Source organism: Scophthalmus maximus, chromosome 21 (genome assembly GCF_022379125.1).
Source record: "Scophthalmus maximus strain ysfricsl-2021 chromosome 21, ASM2237912v1, whole genome shotgun sequence".
NCBI classification, from domain to species: Eukaryota; Metazoa; Chordata; class Actinopteri; order Pleuronectiformes; family Scophthalmidae; genus Scophthalmus; species Scophthalmus maximus.
Genome location: NC_061535.1, coordinates 8,369,311 through 8,389,203, shown reverse-complemented (window position 1 = coordinate 8,389,203; position 19,893 = coordinate 8,369,311). Strand labels below are relative to the sequence as shown.

General features: G+C 44.0%; 1 protein-coding gene across 4 annotated transcripts in view; it reads left to right on the top strand.

The window, feature by feature from the left end:
* Positions 1-19,893, top strand: part of adarb2 (adenosine deaminase RNA specific B2 (inactive)) — a 175,021-nt gene that overhangs the window by 107,955 nt on the left and 47,173 nt on the right. The gene's annotated exons all lie outside the window — the stretch shown is intronic.

Here is a 19,893-nt window from a genome sequence, read left to right as displayed (position 1 = left end):
TTTTTGGATGTAGACAAAAGAGGAACAAAAAAAAAAGTCCCTCCAGGAAACAGACTTCACCTGTTTGCCAATTACCAGATCCTGTCTCCGGCACTCCAGCGAGCAGCAGATAATGTAACAGCTTTGCCTGTGCACGGCTGCTCCATCACTGCCGCCGACACCGTCCACTGCAAAACGCACATCTGGCACCTCCACACTCACCACTTAGCTAAATTACATTACTTCTAGCCTAGCGCCTCTAACAAGGTGCTCTGTGTATTCCGATAGTTGGGGGAAAATAGAGGGAGAACATGGCAAGAGAGACAAAGAAGTGGAGTAGCTAACATGGTGTTAACAATTGCTCAGTGAGTTCCTCTGCTTCCCATTACACACACTTTGCACCTTTTAACCTTGTTAGCGGGCCAAGGCAGCGCGCAGCCCCAGAATGCTTGTTCCATAATTAAGGACGGCTCAGGTGCTCGATTTATGGAGATTTGCGGGCCTGTGATTAAAATTGAAATTTAATTCTGGTAATCTGGAGGAGGTGAGGGTGGTGGAATATTGAATGTGAAAAACGGGGAGGGAAGCGAAGGACGGTTTGGGTGGTTGGCTCGCCACGTATCAGGGGGAGATACTTCACACAGGCTGTTCAAACATGGACTTAAAACAGGCTTATCTCCCAAAAGGTTAATGAGGAGCGGCTGGCTGCGCCTGTTACAAACGCACAACAGAGGTCTCATCTTCTACTGCACAGTGGCGTGTCAGTCACAGAAACACACACACACACACACACACAAGCGCACACACACACACACACGGGCTGGATAAGCTGCAGGCATCACAAGCCCACAGCCTCACTGATAGAATTCTCGTTTCCAATAACATCCTCAGACGACTTAATTACTTTTCCTTTTGATGCGTCTCACAAGAATAAGCGGACTCGAGATGGAATCTGTCCGCGCGCCGTCTGTGTCTCTCCCTTCCTCGGTGATGGCCGATAATTCAGCTGTGGCATTTCAAATGCGCAGGGCGCGACTCCGAAGTCCTTTTGCCTGAACTGCCGTGCAGCTTACCGAGTGCACAGTTCACAGTGCAGAGAACAAATGACGCGCGGACGGCTTTGTTGCCCCGTGTGTGCGCGCCGGTGGCCTGTTGTCGACGTGGGGCTAAATGAAGTTAGAGGAAAGCGCTTTTGTGTGCGGAGGCATACGCACTTTCATTCCTCTGGCTCGACTCCTTCGCCTTTTGTTCTGTTTTATTTGTGTTTCTACAACTCCAGACCAACGTAAAAGTGTGCCACTGTGAGACGGAGAAATGTTCCGCCCCATTTACCATTTTGAACTCACCCTATATCCCCCCCTGTGCATATGCGTTTCATTCTATTGTTGCCCCTGAAATGAATGGAGGCCCTGACATCCATTAAATCACGCGTATCCTGGACGAGCACATACTGCAGATTTATGTTGATGTCACCGAGGTGTATTGTAAACGTGCAGCACGCTGTGTGAGGCTCACTGTGTGCACGTCCTCCTTGTTTTTCACCTGCAGTGTAGTCAGAAGCCGCTCTGTGTTATCAGCACACGGTGGTGTTTTGTTCCATTCAGACGCACGTGTGTGTGTTTTTGACAAAAGCACGATGTGGTGTATATTTTCCTGCACTTATACAGTACATATGTCCAATTTTTTTTATTTATTAAATTTTTCCCCCCCTTCAGGCCTTAAAGCAATAGTTCCACATTTTGGAAAATGTGCTTTTTTTCACTGTTCGGTGGATAGAGTGAGATTAGAAGACCGATATCACTCAGCCGGATCGCTTAGTTTAGCATAAAGACTGGAAGCTAAAAGAAAAAGCTACCCTAGCTCTGTCCAAAGCTACCCAATATATATCATCAGTTGAATCTATTAAATGAATAAATAAACTGTTTACAGTTTAGTGGAATTGTAGTTGGTACACTGGAAACAGGATATAACGAGTGTGTTTTGGAATAACACAACATGAAATAACAATTTCATGTGAAAATTTGTGACTTGAGAATCAGAAAATGGAAAAAAAAAAGTATTCTATATTTCGTTAATAATTTGTGAATTATACACAAAAAACAAAAACTAAATTAATGAAGAAAAACACCATGAACTGAATTTGATTTAGCTGCTGTCTGATTTGTGTAACCTGGAACTCACTGACTTTTTTTATGTTTTGCATTTGATAAACTTTGCGGCAAATACACTTGGGCGACCTGATGTAATGTAATGAGTGTGAGCTTGAACATCAAAATACTGAAGGTGTTACCAACAAAGTTCGCTCTTCATTTCCCAATATTCGAGTACAAAAAAAAGCTCATATTTTTTGTTTTGGTGTTGGAGTAATAAATAATGAAACATCAAATTTTCTTTTTTTAACTTTCTCAATCTGACTTCCTTAATAAATACGACAAGAATGATGAGACACAGACTGGGCAAATATGCAGATTATTTTATGTTAGCTTTCAGTCGCATTTTACTCAGTAGCAAATAATCAAACTTCTAATATAAAAATGTTGAAAACTATACGGAGCAGTGCAACATTTGACCCCACTGGGAGGAAAAAAAAGGGTGTAAGATATCATCTCAATTTAATGTTAACCGTGATAACTCTGCACCCAGGTGACAATGCACATTTCCTCACTCACCTGTGACCGAGTGTGTTCGCACGTGAGTGTTTCGTCGAGGACTTTGTTTTGTGCGGTGGTCGCGCTGGCAGCGAGGCGTCTCTCTGGCCGGGGCCTGTGTCAGCTACAGAGATGAATAGCCTTCTGCTCTCGGCCCACTAAGTATTCCAGCCAATGATGAATCGCTGCTCTCACTGACACCCAAATTGGGTCTGGGAGCGCAAACTGAAAAAAAAAAGAAGAAAAAACACAAAAAACTGAGGGCCTCTGGCGGTGGCGTCTCGTCATCTGTTACTGTGTCGCAGCCCAAGGCCGCACATGGTCCCCCCCTACCCCCTACCCCCACCCCCTGTGTGCTCAAGGCCTCCGATAAATAGAAAAGACAAAGGGCCTCTCAGAAATGTGACACATTCGTATCATTTCCCTTAAAAATGGGGCTGCCATGATCTGTTCCCCCTCGGATTTGGAGTTTTTGTTGTTATTATTTTATATGTAATTTAATTTTCCTTATCATCCGAGAGTCTCTAACTAATTTTTCCAACGCTGAGTTGCTTCCCGTGCTGGATTTCATTCACTGAAAGCCGCTGCAGTTAGCCCACATTCTCCTCCGCAGTCTGTTGGCGGCGCATGTAAAACAAATCCCCCAACACAAGGAATGACTTAATGAACTTAATGAGGTTTTCTAATTACAGAGGGAAGTTAGCCCATGTCAAATGGGCCTTTTTCTGCCTTCCTTGACACGGATTAACAGCCAGGCTATTAAATCCAGCCCCACATTACAAGAGAGGACAGAGTGAAACACAATCAGTCATATCTGCTGTAATTCTGGCCTACATTCACAGGCACGTCGCCTCATTTGAAGTGAATGAAGCTTGTGTTTTTTTTTTTGGTTTTTTTAGAGTAGACGGAGCGACCCCAAGGCAGAATGTGAACCTCCACTTGAAACCTGCTCAGGGATGGTGAGCAGGGAATAAGAACAGGAAAAGAAATGTCTTAGTGTCTGAACCATGAAGGCCATAACCTTCATATTAATGGACGTGTTATAAAATAGACATTATTTCACGAGTTTGCACTGTTACTTTCTACCATTCATCCTCTTTCTCTTCTCCTTAGTCTTTTACTCATTCATGATTACTGCTCCTTTTCCTCTTTTCTCTTCCCCTTCCTGTCTCTTCCCTTGTCTTTCTAGCTCCTCCGTGGCGGGGAGGATCATTTGCTCTGTCGTCATTAACACATCAAAAGAGTGAAAGTGTGTATTTCAAGTCATCTGATAACTGATACTCTTTAATGGTGCACTGGAACAGTGATTAATTTCAAAACCACCCCATTTATTTGTTCTGGAAGTAAATGCTCCCGCCAAAGCGGCATAAATCCTGTCTGTTGCTGCAGCTCAAATTAATTTACGTGTTGCGTCTCCTCGCATCCTTTGAGAATTTAATTATCTCAGCAAACAGGCTCTGGGTGTGTTGAATATGCGTTCTATCAGCACAGTGGAGCCGAAATAGTGCGGAGACACGTTGCGTTCTCCTGCCTCCTTCCTTGTCAATCCAGGCTGCAGCTTATCATGAACACAAGGACACAACTTTTTAAAGCGAAAGCAGCAAATGACCGAGGGATAAAGCCACTGGGTTCATCTGTACCTTGGCTCGAGTCCTCTCTTCACCTCCCAGTCAGCACACTTGATCTGAGTCAATCCAGAAGCCTTAGCGCTCGGGATTTCCGAGAGTAGCTTCTGATGAATGGGGGCAGACCCCCTGAAACGACGGACACCCTGTGATAATCAGAGGTGGATACACAGCAGGTACAGACCCAGGATACTTCCCCTCGACCCAAATATGATCTATCTCGCAGTTTGATTCGAGTCAGTTTTATTCATAGAGCCTAAAATCTCATCCCGAATTTACCTCAAAATGCTTCGCAAATCCAAGCAGCAAAAATTATTCTCCGTCCTCAGCCCCTTGGTGCAGATAAAGAAAACTCCCCCCCCCAAAAAAACTTTAATGGGAAAAAGCTCTGTAGTGCTCAGGTCTGACGTTCCTATCTACAGAAACCTGCTGAAGTTCAACAGCCTTGTACGCAAGAGAGACAACAACAAAAAATAACAAAGGTACTGGAGCAGAGTGCTGTCGAGGACGATGCAAGCACAAATCAAAAGACTTAATGATAAGGATATGATAACATTTCTACATTGTCATGTAAGCTTGGCTAGCTACTTTCTTTTTTATCACAAAAAGCTTCAGTCAATCCTCGAACAGTGTAAAACATGGATGATGATGATGGTGATGAAAATTTGGCCTTTATCTTTGTTTCATGTTTTCCTTTAGGAAAGGTGATGGGCTGGTTTTGGGATCTAATGTTTTGGTCTTTGATTATGGTATCAAGGTAAAGTGAAAGCTTCAGTTGACATTGAAGCATTTAATTTTATCCATACAATGATATTACACTATAGCGGATAGTATTGTTGTGGTAAATATCAGACCATCTAATTAATAGAGGTCAGGGTGGTGTCATTATTACTGTTTGTGTGTTTAAAGTTAGTTGCCTTTGAAAGGTTTTTAATTTGTAGGAAATGAGAAAAGAACCATCTCAAAGTGGAAGATACACCCTACCACACACTGAGAAACAAAGAGACAAAGTCATCAACTTTTAAGTCGACTTAGCAAAACACTGTGCTTTCACTCATTTAGTTTTCATTGCCAATAGATTTCACCCGTGCGGTGGGTGGAAGAGACTCGGATTTGTTACTGCGAATAAGAGAAAAAAAATGTTTCTGTTATGTCGTTTATAAAAGGGCAATTCAAATATTAAATCAGGTCTGAGTGATGTAGAGGAATTGAAATATGGCAATAAAAGAGTTACAGCGGCCTGTCATCTTTGTTTTGACAGACGATCCTGTGCGCAGTGCATACACACACAGACACACACACGCACATGCAAACGGCCAGACAAACAGATACACACTTGTACACACAAAGTCAGCATGAGTCGTTGGGGATTTTCTCACAAATCGCACCCCTAAAGGGAAAGGGGCTGGCATAAATCAGCTGGTGTCAGGGCTACAGACACCCACGGCTCCTTATCACCACACGCAGGCGGACACACTCACAGATTGATAGGTAGATAGTGGGTCTGACAGGCAGGGCGACAGGCAGCCAGGTACAGAGGCTTACAAAAGCGTGTGCACAGGGCGGAGGCAGGCGGAGGGGGCCACTGATGGACAGGAAGAGGCAATAACACCGGCCAGAGGCAGCCATTACAAGGACACTGTTCATGACTGTCACGCTTGATACCAGCGTAGTGGTCGTCATTATTAAAACTCTAATCCACAGAGACCCGAAGTCATGACGTCTGGCTTTTATAACCCAATATGACCTCTCCTTCAGCGCTTCTATTATCAATCAATTTGGGGGGGAAAAAATGAAGCGTTTTCCTGGAGTTTGCTTTGCCTTTCCTAAGACCAGTCACCATCCACCACAGAAGCTGACATAATGAATTAAAACTTACAGCTCACACAAAGAAACTACGATCGATTATTTCACTGTAACTTGGTTTCATCCATAAACATAAATCTTGTTCCCATCAAGGGCCATTTTTTTTGGTGATGTTTTTCAGGAACTTGTACCATATCAATAATCAACTGCTCTTTTGGACAAACGGATTCTTTGGAACAATGTCCCTTCACAAATTCTCCCTCTGAACAAGGTTTCAGGGTCCTGGGCCATTACCTTATTCAAATTACGGATTTCATAGGTGTGAAAATGACTGCGATCATTTGGGATCATGTTAGAACAACTCAACAACGAATGTGATGAGTCAACTGTTAAACAGGGAAACATATGCAGTTTAGTCTTACTGCAGTTGTATTTGTGCTTTACGTCCAAAGCTCGTCAGGCCTGCGGTGCCTAGTTATAGCTGGGCGACGAGTTAGCCCCGATTGGACAATTGCTGTTCAGTGGAAATCTGTGACGCCAAATAAGGGCTAATACCTGGGATGTAGATGAGATTTGAACAGCAGCATTGTATGCATTTAAAAAAAAGAGGAAAAAAACAAGAAACAACATTCATAGCATTGTCTGCGGCTCCAACCCCCACCACTGTATGGATGTAAACAGAAAAGGCCTGTGTTTCTGTCATACAGCATTTAGGACACACTGTATCATACACAGCTATGCCAAACTCCATTTGTTTCCACCCATCAGAGTCTACTAGAGCAATACTAAGCTGGTGTTCCATTTCATGGGCTTGTCTGTTTGGGTCATGCACCAGAAGCAAGAATTCTTTGCCTTCACAGTCAGAGGATAGTAACTCGCATCCCATTATTTACTCTATGGAAGAGGCACACAGAGGATGTTTTTTTTTCTATCTCCCTTTTCTTTTGGGAAGTTTCCCTTTTTCGAGAATCCGTTTTTACCTGGTTACACTAGGGAAGGTACCACGCCACTCTCTTTCTTGTAGTTCACAAACAAGCGCAACCTTAGAATGTGACTAAATGTGTGTTATCACCCTAGCAATAGCAGCCATCCAACCGAGATCAAGGAAAATGAAACCGTAGAGTGTATCAGAGTAGAAATACACACAGCGCTGCGGAGTGAGTTTTTTTTTGTCTCCTCACAAACAAAAAACATCGCTGTCGGAAATTATATTAATAATATATATATATATTTTTTTTTAAGTATTTTTATAGACTTGGGAGGTGCGTCACAAGTCTCCTAGCAACCAATACTTGGTATCACCGACAATTCCACTGTGCGCAAATAATGAGAAATAACCGGATAAGAAAAAGAAAGTGTCATGGAGGACGTGGGCGTAGGTCAACTGAGAATACACTGGGAATTGAAGCTAAACCTCTAAAATAAACTTTAGCTGTAGTCTCTACTCAAAATATTCAAAGGTGTAGCTCACTTTATAAAGTAGACCCATTAAGAGAAGCAGTGGCTATTAACAAGTACTGAAATACCACCACTAGCTACTACTGACGGCATTATCCATTCAAATTATGATTCTTCAACCCTGAATTGAATGAATCACAATGATGTTGTCTTCCAGCATGGTCAGAACTTCAACCTCACATTTCACAAGCTTGAGTATATGTACATTTGTATATGAAGTTGCACTGTACTTACGACATGTAGGTAGGTAATACTGGTTATCATCAAACATTTAAACAATAAAAAAGAAATCTTGAAATGTTACAGCTACTTGAAATATTAAAAGATACTCTTCTCTTTCGCATCGAACCAATACACTCCCCAACACACATGTAGTGCATACAGACTGCACACAAAACACAATTCTTGCAAAAGATCTGCGCGCGCACACACACACACACACACACACACACACACACACACACACACACACACACACACTCTACTGCAGATTCCCACACTGCTCCAATCATTTCAGAAAAGAGTTGCTGAGGCCCTTCTCAAAATAAATCAGCCTGCTTTGGCTTCAAAAAGTCGAAAGCGGAAATGAACAGGAGCACCAGCCTCCCCCCGCCACGAGTCAGGTGTGCCGCACACTTCAAAGTGAAAAGGAGCGGTGAATGTGGCGCAGATGAAGCCTCCGGCGTGCCAATTCAAACCTCCACGTGTCGATAATGACCTCACTCTCCCGCACGATTACTCATCGTTCATTCAGCGCTCGCTGAGGTGGGAAGATACAGTCCTGGCTCGTGGATCTGAGGCCCCGCTGAAGGCGCTGGGGGGGGCAGGAGGATTCAGCGAATGAAAGGGTTGTGGAGTGGTTTTGGAGACTTCGCGATGCCCTCTCAGAAGAATAGTCAAACTTATTTTCATGTGACGTTTGGCTTCATTAGCTCTTCTTTATCTGTAGTTTAAATATGCTGTGATTGCTGCTCAGCACTCTTCTGCCTGTGGCTTATACTTCAGTTACAGATTCTCAGTACCTGTGCTTTATTTCAGCCTGAAATGGTGATAAACTCGGTTTATGCAGCTGAATGTCGATCTGTTCAACCTTCACTTCCTTGCTGCGAGATATTGATTCATCAGGTTTTCATATTAGGGCTCTGACTTTTGATTAGTGTTGGCTTGACACGCGCAGAAGGTGAAGCCAAAGATCTTGACCTTTTGTTCCAGGTCAAAAGAGATGATTGCTAATGTGTAAGAGAGAGCTCAATCTTTTAAACATGGTGATAGTGACTTCACTGGGCTTTAGTTCGTGGGGGGACCGGCACCATTAGAAACTGTGTTTCATGATAACACACAACACAGACCGTCATCTCCGTGACACCAAATCAAAGAAATACAGCAAAAACCTTTTACCGTGCCTGGATGCCCACATTCCGCTGCTCCATTATTCAGCGACTGGTGACAGTCTGAGGACTATTCCTTCGCTCCTCCTCTGTGGACTGCACACTCCTTTCATTCGAAGGCGACTTGAATGCAACACGCAAGTTATTTGGTGTGAAGAGGCCACAGGTTTCTCTGTAGGTATAACAAGTATTCAGTGGATCTAAAACAGTGGCTGCTGTGCTCCATGAGAGAGTTCTATATTTTCCTTTTACTTTTTACATTTAGATTTTTCAACTTCTGAGTCCAGTAAACGTCCTTCCTGTACAGAGCATACTGTCTCTCCTGTGCCGCTTTGAAAAAAAGAAAAGAAAAAAGAAAATCCATTTCAGACTTCACTCTATTGATTTACAGGAAATTACATTTCCCATCTCTGCCCACTCATGTAGTTTTCAACTTTTGCCGCATAGATTCAGGCAAATTGGAAAATATCTTTAAGTTGCTTAGAATAAGACTGTGCGAACACAAGCCTTAAGCTCGACGCAGAAGCTTTTGCCCCCTTTTTTTGCCATTTAAATAAATGTAAAAACTGATATTTCTAAGATATTGAGTGCTCTGGAATTTCCCAGGTCCCTTTTCAGCCAGTATTACCACAGCGTCATCCTCCCCTGCAACATTAATGTCATTTTTAAGTAGCCAAGGAAAGTGCTTGTCGTCAGATAAAAGTGTTTCCTTTTCTCCCTCTGAAAAATAGATTTCTGCGCGAGCACCGAGCCATTTACATTTCACTCAAAAAGCCCCACTCTTCCAGACCTATTTCCCCCGTTATTTTTTTTTTTATTGTATTTTGGATAAAAAATGAATACACCAGAAGTGTGCACGTCATGCGGTGCAACAGGGATGTGTGACCTATAGGAGTCTACCGGTGTAAATAGGGACATGAAGACCAATTAAGTGCCGACCAGACTGAGGCTTAATTTCCAAGTCTGGATGCATCAACATCAAACAGTTCTTTAATTGACTCAGAATCACACCAAATGTAGAGCATAGAATGGGAAAGGGGATATTATGAGCTGTCAGATTGCATTCATCACGTTCTTCTTTCATTCCCCCCCCCCCCCCCACACTCTGTGGTTGTATGGAAATCTGAGGCCCGGAAAGAAACAGACTGAGAAACCTGTGAGGAATCTGAAGTATGGGCGTGATTAACACTGGGGGGGCATGAAATATAACCTATGGCCCCCTTGAGATGTAACTCTCAAGGCAGTGTCATGTCACCATTCACGCTTGTCGTTTCCGGTTCACAACCACTTCTTTACTTTTCTTTTTTCTTTTTTTTACTTTGTACACAATTGTATGACGAGTTTGATTATGCATTAATGATAATCATCCAATACTACATGCATCAACTCTAGCAGTGAATTCTACAATTTGATTTTAGAGCTACTTGTCTTTTAGCAGTTTATCTTTTATTTTTTTACTAAATTGTACTTTTTCTCTTAATCTGTCCTACAATACGGGGTCAAGTGTACTGATATGTTGTTAACATGTTGCCGGCGGGCAAAACCATTTTGGACTTCCACCCTTTTCACACAAACGACACACAACTTTTCAACGTTAGCAGTTCTGCAACCGACCAACAAGTAACCTCCTTGGCATGTCGAGGATATTACAATTTTTGTATGCATGCAAGCAGATGTTGTTTCAAGCTGATTTGAAGTGAAAACAGATCGTCTCTCCACGTCGTCCGAGAAGCTTTAAAGTGAATTTCACAGACTCCCTGCACCCTTTCGGTTTTGCCTCTCCTCTCCTGCCCCCCCCCCCGCCCCATCTCCTCCCTCCCTTTTCCCCCACCAACAGTCAGATGGCTCGTGCGAGCGAGTCCCAAGTTGGCCAGCCAGCCAGGCCGCCTGAAACTTATGACTAGCCATGTTCTTCAAACATCATGCCGCAACCAAAGCATGGCAGGATGACAGATAGTCCCTTCAATATATAGTGACAAACAAATTAGTGCAAAGATGCTTCTCGCTGCATACCAGATGTGTTGGGCTCTGTGGTACGGAACAGCCGATGAAAAACTGTCCACGTCCCATCTGTGCTTTGCCGCGACCATCGGTGCAGCAATTTGTGTTGAACAAAGTAGTGCAAACAGCCAGGCTGATTATGTGCGTCATAATGTGAGGCATAAAACACTGCCGGAGAAGATCGCACAGAAGCTCGCAGGTTTATTTGACGAGAGAAGAGAGAGAGGCCATTTAGCATCAAATGACTGGGGTCTAGGTGAAGTAATGAGTGGGGGAAGGGAGAGGTGAATAAACAGGATATGGGAGGAATAGGTGAGTCGGCTTATTAAAATTAAAAGAGTGAAAAATTGGAGGGGGTAAAAATGTGAAACACAAATTTCTTTCAGGCCTTTAAAACACAAACTGTTTCATATTAGCTCGAGCAGAAACAATCTGCACACTCCTCTCAGCCTTTTTGTCTCCCTCACACCTTCCCTCTGCTCAGAGTGTTGCTTCTCCGTCAGAGCCGCCGTCCGGGCCTGAGCTGGTGACTGTAGGACTGTGACAAACACGTACCAATTTGTCTCTAATGTCACACCTCCCCATTGACTCCCACACAATCGGAGATTGGAGACCGCACCCCGGGTCACCGTCGCCGGCCGAGCGCCACGTCAGTGTGCTTTTGCACTTACTCCTGAGGTAGGCAGTGTCGCAGCACAATGTGTCCTCCGTTCAGAGCGCACCGGCACGACAGGATTTCAGCTCCAAAGCGCACAAATGCAATGGAAGTGGAGAGAGAGAGAGAGAGAGCGGTAAAAAGGGCTTCACGAGTCAAACTGGAGAATGGTACCTTTTCATGCCTCGGCGCAGATGACGGTGGCGTGCTGCGTCAGGCAGCGCAACGATGCGCAGCTCGCTGTCAGAAAGGGGGAGAACTGTGGGAGGGAGATGAGCAACAACACAGTGAGACGCAGAGAGACATCCCTGACCCGCTCAGTGTCATTACACCGCGCACTTATCTCGCTCGCTCTGCCTTGTAAATACACTCAAGTGCTTGTTATCAAATGAGCGAGGCGACAAACCTCATCCAGGTTTGAGTCCTCGGCTTCCTCTGCATGCTTGTAAATGAGTCATTCTCATGGATGACAGCCTGCATTAATATTCTGCTAAGGAGGGAAGAGGGTGCGCATTAAATCCGCCACTTATCAGGTAGCGATCGTGATCTGTGTAGAACTTTGGAGGGGTGGTGGGAAGGGGGGCGGGGGGGGGGGGGGGGGGGGGGGGGGGGTGGGGGGGTGGTCATGCCTGTTTGCTTTTAATTGCCAAAAGGTATTCGGGTGAAGGATGGAATTAACGCACGGGATTCATTCTGCGTATTTCTATTCCTTCTCCATCTCCAGGCTGCACCGACACTTCGACTGGGGCTACGTTCATTTTTAGGCTCATGTGTTTCTCCTCATGAAGGCCTTTTCAGCACTCTGATGCACTATTGTTCAGAAACTGCAATTTTGGCGCTAAAAGCTTTCACAGTCAATCCCAAAGACTGCGGTGAAAAAATGTGTCAAATATATATATATATATATATATATATATATATATATATATATTTATTTTTTTTTAAATGAAAAGAACATACTTTTATACAGTTCAGGCATGAGATGTGACTTTAAAAAGCTTTTATCATGACACTATTCTGTGAAAGCAAGTGTGTCTCTGAAGAGGCGAGTGCTCGAGGAGATGTGAGCGTCGTACGGCGGCGGCGTGGACGACAGAGCAGAGCTGCGGAGTGATCATGAGGGCCGCTGTGCCGCCTCACTGTCTGCCGGGCCTCCTTGACAATCCGCAGCCGTTACACACTCTGAGCAAGTTCCTCAGTGACACTCAACCATGGCGAGTCGGCCTCTCAGCAGCAGGAGGGTGTACTCACCGACAAAGATGGAAAAGCAAGAGTAGAAAGAGAGAGGGAGGGATGAAAAAAAAGTGGCATCCTAAATATGATTAAGCAATTCACTGTCCGCCGAGGTTCCTCTGCTTACACTCCACCGTGGAATACATTGTTGTATCTGTGGCCACTTCATTTTCAGTGATTGAAGTTGCCCTCGCTGCCGATGAATTCAGAGAGGCTCTGCTGAATCTTATCTTTCATTGTGTTACATGGTGTTCGAGACGGTGTGTAGTGGAAACGGAGAGATGGAATTTGTGCAAATTGACAGTAGTTTTAACGCCTTTGGCCGTTCGTCCTCCATCAGCTCTTGTGATGCTGTCGTAACCCAGGTTTCTTTTGCCTTGATCAAGCAAACTACAAAAACTGACGACAAAACCTGGTCATGTCTCTGTCTAGATTTGTATAATTATGTAATTATAAAGGACCAGCTTCACATAAGCTACTGATTACAACCAGGCTTCGTGCATCTTCTGTGCTGCCGGGTTTTAAATCTGTGAAGGATCAGAGTTTTTAGAATGTGTCGCCACTTTTGCAGCTACATCCATATTTAAAATGCGTTGTCTACTCTCATGGCCACAACTTTGTGTTCCATCAGAATCGACATTTTACACATGCAAGGAATTTGACTCTTTTTTTTTGTCTTTGAATTAATTTGCACATTGAGACAGGAGACACACAGCAGACAATTTTTATTTGTAAACTCTGTAAAACTGCAATTTGAATTGTTGATGGAGACGTACAACCACAAACCGACCAGTGAAAATAAGATATTTACCGACAAACGGAGAAAACCAGTGTTTGAATTTCGTAGAAGTTTAATCTCCTTCTCTCTCACTCACACACACACACGCACACACACAAACAGAGAGCTTTTAACACGATTAAACAAAAAGCAATACCTGCCAACACGATTCCCCAAAAGAGAGCGATAAATTAGAGTGAATAAGCAGAAAGTGAGACATTTGCCTGAAGGCGTCAACATGAATAACACGTCAATGATGTAATGATGTGCATTTGCAGTCCAAGCTGCATTTTATTGCATTTTCATAAACCTGAAAAAACCAAGCAATGGCCACATCTCTATGAAAAGAAATGTATGTGTGTGACAGAGCCTCATATCACACTAAACAGCAAAACATCTGCTCCAAAAGACATCGACTGTACATACACACAACGTGCGTAGGGTCAGTGTCCACAGTCAGTGACTCTCCGTCCTTGGCGTTCATGGCCAGGAGTGCAAATGCAAAGCAGATGGCCTGGCCACTTTGTCCTCTCTGCCGCTAATCAGGTGCTGAATATCCATCAGTCTGTGCAAATGCGTCCAAACTCTCTTTTACTCCCTCTGTCCTCTATTAAAGGGTAATTCTAGTTGTTTTGTAACGTACACACTGTAGCCTCAGTGTGTCTGTAACGGCACACGCAACTTTAAGTCTCAGCCAAAGAGTGATTAAAACGTAAAAAAATAAGAATAAAAAAAATTTGAAAAAAAAAATTGACAGAGCCTGGGGAAGAAGAAAAAAAATATATCGTGTTGGTCATCATCACTTCTGAAGGTGGTCAAGGTGAACAGCTGTCCCCACGCTTTTACACAGCAGTCAGTATTTATCGAGCCCGGCATCTGAGAATCGGAGAGATCGACACTTCAGCTTAATGTGTGACACATCTAATTACATTATAGATATAAAATCCGCTGTGGGTGGTTAGTGTTCGAGCTTTGCAGTCAAAAGCTCCGCAGTGACGTAGGAGATGGAATTTAAAAGCAAAATACTTTTTTTTCCCCCCTTTCTTTTACAGTGCAGTTACAGTCCTGCACAGCTAAGTGGCTTGAAATTGGGTGCTTCTCAATTCCTTTTATTACCAGCCGCGACAGCGGGGCTGGTATTGTTTTCACATTGTGTGTGTGGGTCTAATGGGAACCACACACAGGGTTGGTGTCCGTCTGTCCGACTTTCAGTATCAACTTGTCACAACTCTGCAAGATAGTCACATAAACTTACAGGTGTAAAGTTGAGGTCAGAATTTGGATTAGCGTGGGCCGTCCGCTTATGTGCGCTACTGCATCCTGCGCACGCCTATCAGTAATTTGTGAGGACGTGCACAACAGCTCCTCCAAACGGACTCGAGGTACACGAGGCATCCATCGTGGACACACGGACGTGTGGCTAAAAGCATGTTTGTCTCCAGCCGTAGATTTTCTGCAGTCACATGTAAACAGACGACAGGTGGATGGGGCTGTTTAACATGGGGTCTATTTCCATGTGACACTTTGCTCAGAGATTACTCAAGAGGAGTGACGGGAATCAGGTTTTAAGTGCTGTAGAGAAACAATGCAGCCTTTCATTTTGTGGCTCAGTGGTTTTCGATCTGAGGCTTGCAGGAAGACACTGACAGAAAGATGAAGACAGAAGAGAGAGAGAGAGAGAGAGAGAGAGAGAGGCAGGTGGTGAGCAGAGAACGAGAGTGCGAGTCAATGATTTCCCCCAGCGCTGGTTTCAATAGTGTCTCCAGTCTCTCATCTGACCCATTCGTTAGGCTGAACCACGCAGAAATCTGATTGGGCTCATTACTCTCTCCTCAGAACTGATACAGGAAGCACGGAGAAGAGGGCGAGCGAGCCCCCCTCTCCAGCTCATTGTGAGTGGACCACCATCAGCAGCCTTGTCACTATCAGGAGTGCATGGCCATCTGACCAAGGCCTCTCCCTATCTGACCTGCCTCTCCTCTACCGAGCCTTTGTGTGGTGGAAACCGATGAGCGGCGTCTCGTCTCTCCGTGTCCCGGTGCAGTATAGGGGACGGGTGTAGTGAGCTGAGGCTATTGGCAGTTATTGTCTCATTCATCCCATCCGCTGGTGAATGAGAGGGGATGGACTGGCAGGTACCGTGAAGGGCATGTAAGGTAACGGTGTCCACACCAGTGGTGGTGCATCGGATGAACAAGTGGAGGATTGTTGAAGTGAGGATTGTAGATTCTCGGTTTTCTGCCCAAATGAAACGCTGATGTCATGTAAAGTCACTTGGGGGAGATGACTGGGGCACAGGAGGCAGCAAACATGGCAAAAACACGCCACATGACTTCTGTGTAAAAGAGCTTTCAGGTGGTATAACAGTCTGGTCGCCATATGGCACACACACAGAACCGACAGCTAGTGGAGGAAATTGTCACTGAATCTTACAAAAACGTGTATTGGATTAAAATCCTTTACTGTCCCTTTAACATTGTAAGGTTGGGACAGGAGGGCAATTCGATGGAGCTTGGTCTTTAAGGGCTATGTGCGTAAAGAGAGGGAATTTCAATTATGTTGGATTTTACAGAGGGACATGGCAGCAGAGATAATATGGGATGAATATCTCTTTTTCTTGTTCTTGTCAGATGGAGTTTTTTTCCGAGACTTAATGGGACGTCCCGATTAAAAAGAATTACGGCAGACCAGTCTAAAACTAAACGATGCACACACTTGTTTACTGCATCCTTCCTGAGACAGGATGTTTCTAATCTACATAATACTGCACAGCACTCGGGGCCAAGCACAATAACATCCTTTTTTTTCTGTATTGATAGTTGAAGAAAATCTAGGTCATCCAGGCCTTCGTGTCTTTCAGACATTCCTGACATTTGACTTCCTGATTTACCTGTCGGCTTCGTATTAGCCGTTGTGTGAGCTGTGGCACTTGTGGCTGAGTCATTCGCACCCTGAGTTTGTCCTTGGGGCAGATTTGACAGGGTACGAGTGTCGCCTGTGGAGGCGCCGCCCCAAAGATTTATGGGGAAAAAGTCTGTTTGCAGTAAATGCCACAGATTACATGAAAGACTGACGGTTGATGTTGACACAGAGAAAGCAAGCTGTTGTCTTGAGTTTTCCTCGCACATCCACCACTGATGGCTGTTGACTGCAACAATTCCCTCCATTGCTTCGTGTTTTTATTTGACACATAAATATGCGGACGAAGAACAATTTGACATCTGTGTTACAGTGTTGGTAGGTAAGAAAATACATTTTAATATTCGATTGATGTTGGAGGGTACAGTACGTTAAAGTTAAAGTTTCTCGAACACATCTGACAACAAGAATAATCCAACTCCACATAATGTCACAGCCCCATATTTTTTGAACGTTGTCTGCAGGGTTAACTGCGACATCATCATCTTAATCTTGAAATACTATCAACTCTCCTTAATTCTTGATTCCAGTAGTGTATTTTGCATTTTACAAAATGTACATCAAGATTAGATTTAGGCAACATTCTGTAATTCTTAACAATTAACTATCTTTTTCCAAGTCCGATTAGTTTCTTTCAGTCTGAACACATTGAAAGTGTGTATTAGATGTCTTAAGCTTCATGTTCAGTAAATCTGCGCAGGAAATATACATATAACTGTTTCTATCCTTTCAGTCTTTCATGTTAGATGAACTTAGTAGCAAGGATCGTTCCACAAAGCTGTATACTGTTGTTACAATAAAGCATTTATTATGAAATAAATCAGGCTGAGGGTATTTTAATTTACAAGGCTAAAAATATGCAGTATCTCTTTGGGAAAATCAATCACACTACACATGGCAAAACAGACAAAAACTGCCTCTGATGTTACACACAGCGCCCTCATCAATCAGAGCCAAGTGTGTGCTTGTGCGGGCGCTTCATAAACCTGTCAAAGAACGATCAAGGGTGGCATTTGGAGGATGACCTCTAAACTGCACCGCTTACCACTGCACAGTTGATTCGGCATCAGTGTTATTGAAAACATGATATTTCCTGCTCAATGATTACTTCCTGAGACATTCAACATGAACCGTGGTCCTTTGAAAGTGAGAAGAATCGTTTTGGAATGATACAGAACTGGAGATCTCTATAGTCAGCTGTCCGTCGGTCAGTTAGGCGGCCTTTTCGTGCTTCCCAGGGGAATGGCTGGTGACTTTTCATCCACCCTCACTGTTAGGGAAAGAATCTACACAATTTAGTATTTCTGTCTTGTTTTCATCGTGGAAAACAGTTTGTCAGCAAATATTTCTCATCATATTTTTCACTAACGCAATTAATTCTCTGAACATCATAAACATTATAGACTACCTGCCTAAATCAGCATGTTAGGATTGTCATTGTGAGCATGTTAGCATGCTATGACTAGTATTTCATTCATATAACTCATAGTGGCACTGTACAGGATGTACAGCATTAGAGAGCTGTATGTGTATGAGAATGGCGTCGGTCAAAATGTGAAACCTCGAGGCATCAAAGCGGCGGCAGTTCAGAAACCACCGGGTGACGTCACGGTGGGTTGCCACTTGATGTAGATACAGGTTACTTGACAAAATCATTTGAAAGTGGTTGCTTAGTCTTAGTCTTAACCTCCCGCAAGTCTTTTGAGAGAATTATCATTTTTCTCTGGCAGCTGTAGCATTAGGAACACATAAAACACATTTTTAACAAATTACCAAACCACCTGAGGGCTATTGTAAATGTGGCCATAATCTGGATGTCTATAATATATTCATAAAAAGAACAACTTTAGGAGATCAATTAGATCCACCAGCCTGCTGGCTTCTGCTTCTTTGTTACAACGTGTAGATCTGAGTGTTTACAGCTTCGGTTTATTCTCAAAGGATAATATATTAGTTTTTGCTCTCGCAGCTAGTTTTAAAACTCATGACATGTCCACATGAACGCACTGTATGCATCTGTTTACACCAAGCCCTGATATCTCTTGGCCCCGTGGGCCTTTTGACTTGGCAGAAGCCGGCGAGTGGGTGGTTTACACCCCTTTGGAAAAACGGGATTATCAAATATACATTACAGGCATTACATCCCGGGCCCCAGTGTGAAAGCTTAGGCTCCTGTGTGTTAATTACTGACCTCACTGTTATTTCATCCCTGATGTGTGCCTTTGTCTTTCACTCGACAAAGGAACTGGATGCATTTTGTGTACAAATGCAAGAGCGACCTCATATATGCTCTACCAACCAACGGACATTTAACAGCTCCTAATTTTGCCACTTTTGTAAACACACCATACAGCACCATGTTTTTACTATAAATAGGCTTTAAAAAAACAATACAGGCTGATTTGAAAATGGCCTGGATAATGACCCTGTTGGCCGAGGGAGTCATGTTGGGCCAAATTGCTGCTGGTGATGGGCTTTTAGCCCCTAATTAGGTCAGAATGCAAATGCTTGAATTGTGATGTTGGCCCACGAGGACTAGCATGGCTCCAGCCTCAGTGTTAAGAGTGTATCCATGTGTGTCAGAGTGACTCATTGAGCCCCCCGACTGAGCTGGGCCGAGCGTGGAGTGAGAGAGCACCGGGGACCGAGCTCATACACAACCCTGCGCCATTATCAAAAAGTGTTTATCGCACTGTAATGTGGCACCACGTTCAAGCAGGCCTGGGATACTGCTGCTGGTGCTGATGGAGCTGCTGCCGCAGGCCGGTGGAGACACGGAGGTCGGAGGGAGTCTTGACCTCAGGCTCACCTTCTTACCTTCCACACTCCTACATAAACTCATTCTACCTCTATTTTCTCCTCTTGCCTTTCCCCCACTCCATCACCTCCCCTCACTTCTGTCCACCTCTGTTTCTTCCCCCTTACCCTTCTCCTTTATTGATCATCAGCTGATGTTGGGGAAACGAGATGGGGCTGTAATTAAGGAGGCCGACCGGTCTGTCAATTCTGCTCGGCGCCGCATGGAGAGCACCAGATCAAGCGATGGCCCTAATAGGGCTTTACACTGTAAACAACACGCACACCTGGACAGCAGCAGGCCCCAGGGAGAGACGGGAGAGAGCTGCTGTCGACAAGTTAGCGCTGATGAAGAGAGGAAGTTTCCCACCACAGATGTAGTGGTGTGTGCATGGAAGATTCAAAAAGGCTGAATAAAGAGGAACCAGACAAACGAATACAGTGACATACAGGATATATTGTCTGTTCAAGTCACAGTGTTATAATTAAATGGAAAATATATAGTTTAATATCTGCTGTTTGACCTTTTGTATTTCATTGAATCAGTTGTGTTTCATTGTTGACGAGGATAATGTCACATTAAAATGATACAGAAATTAACTATATT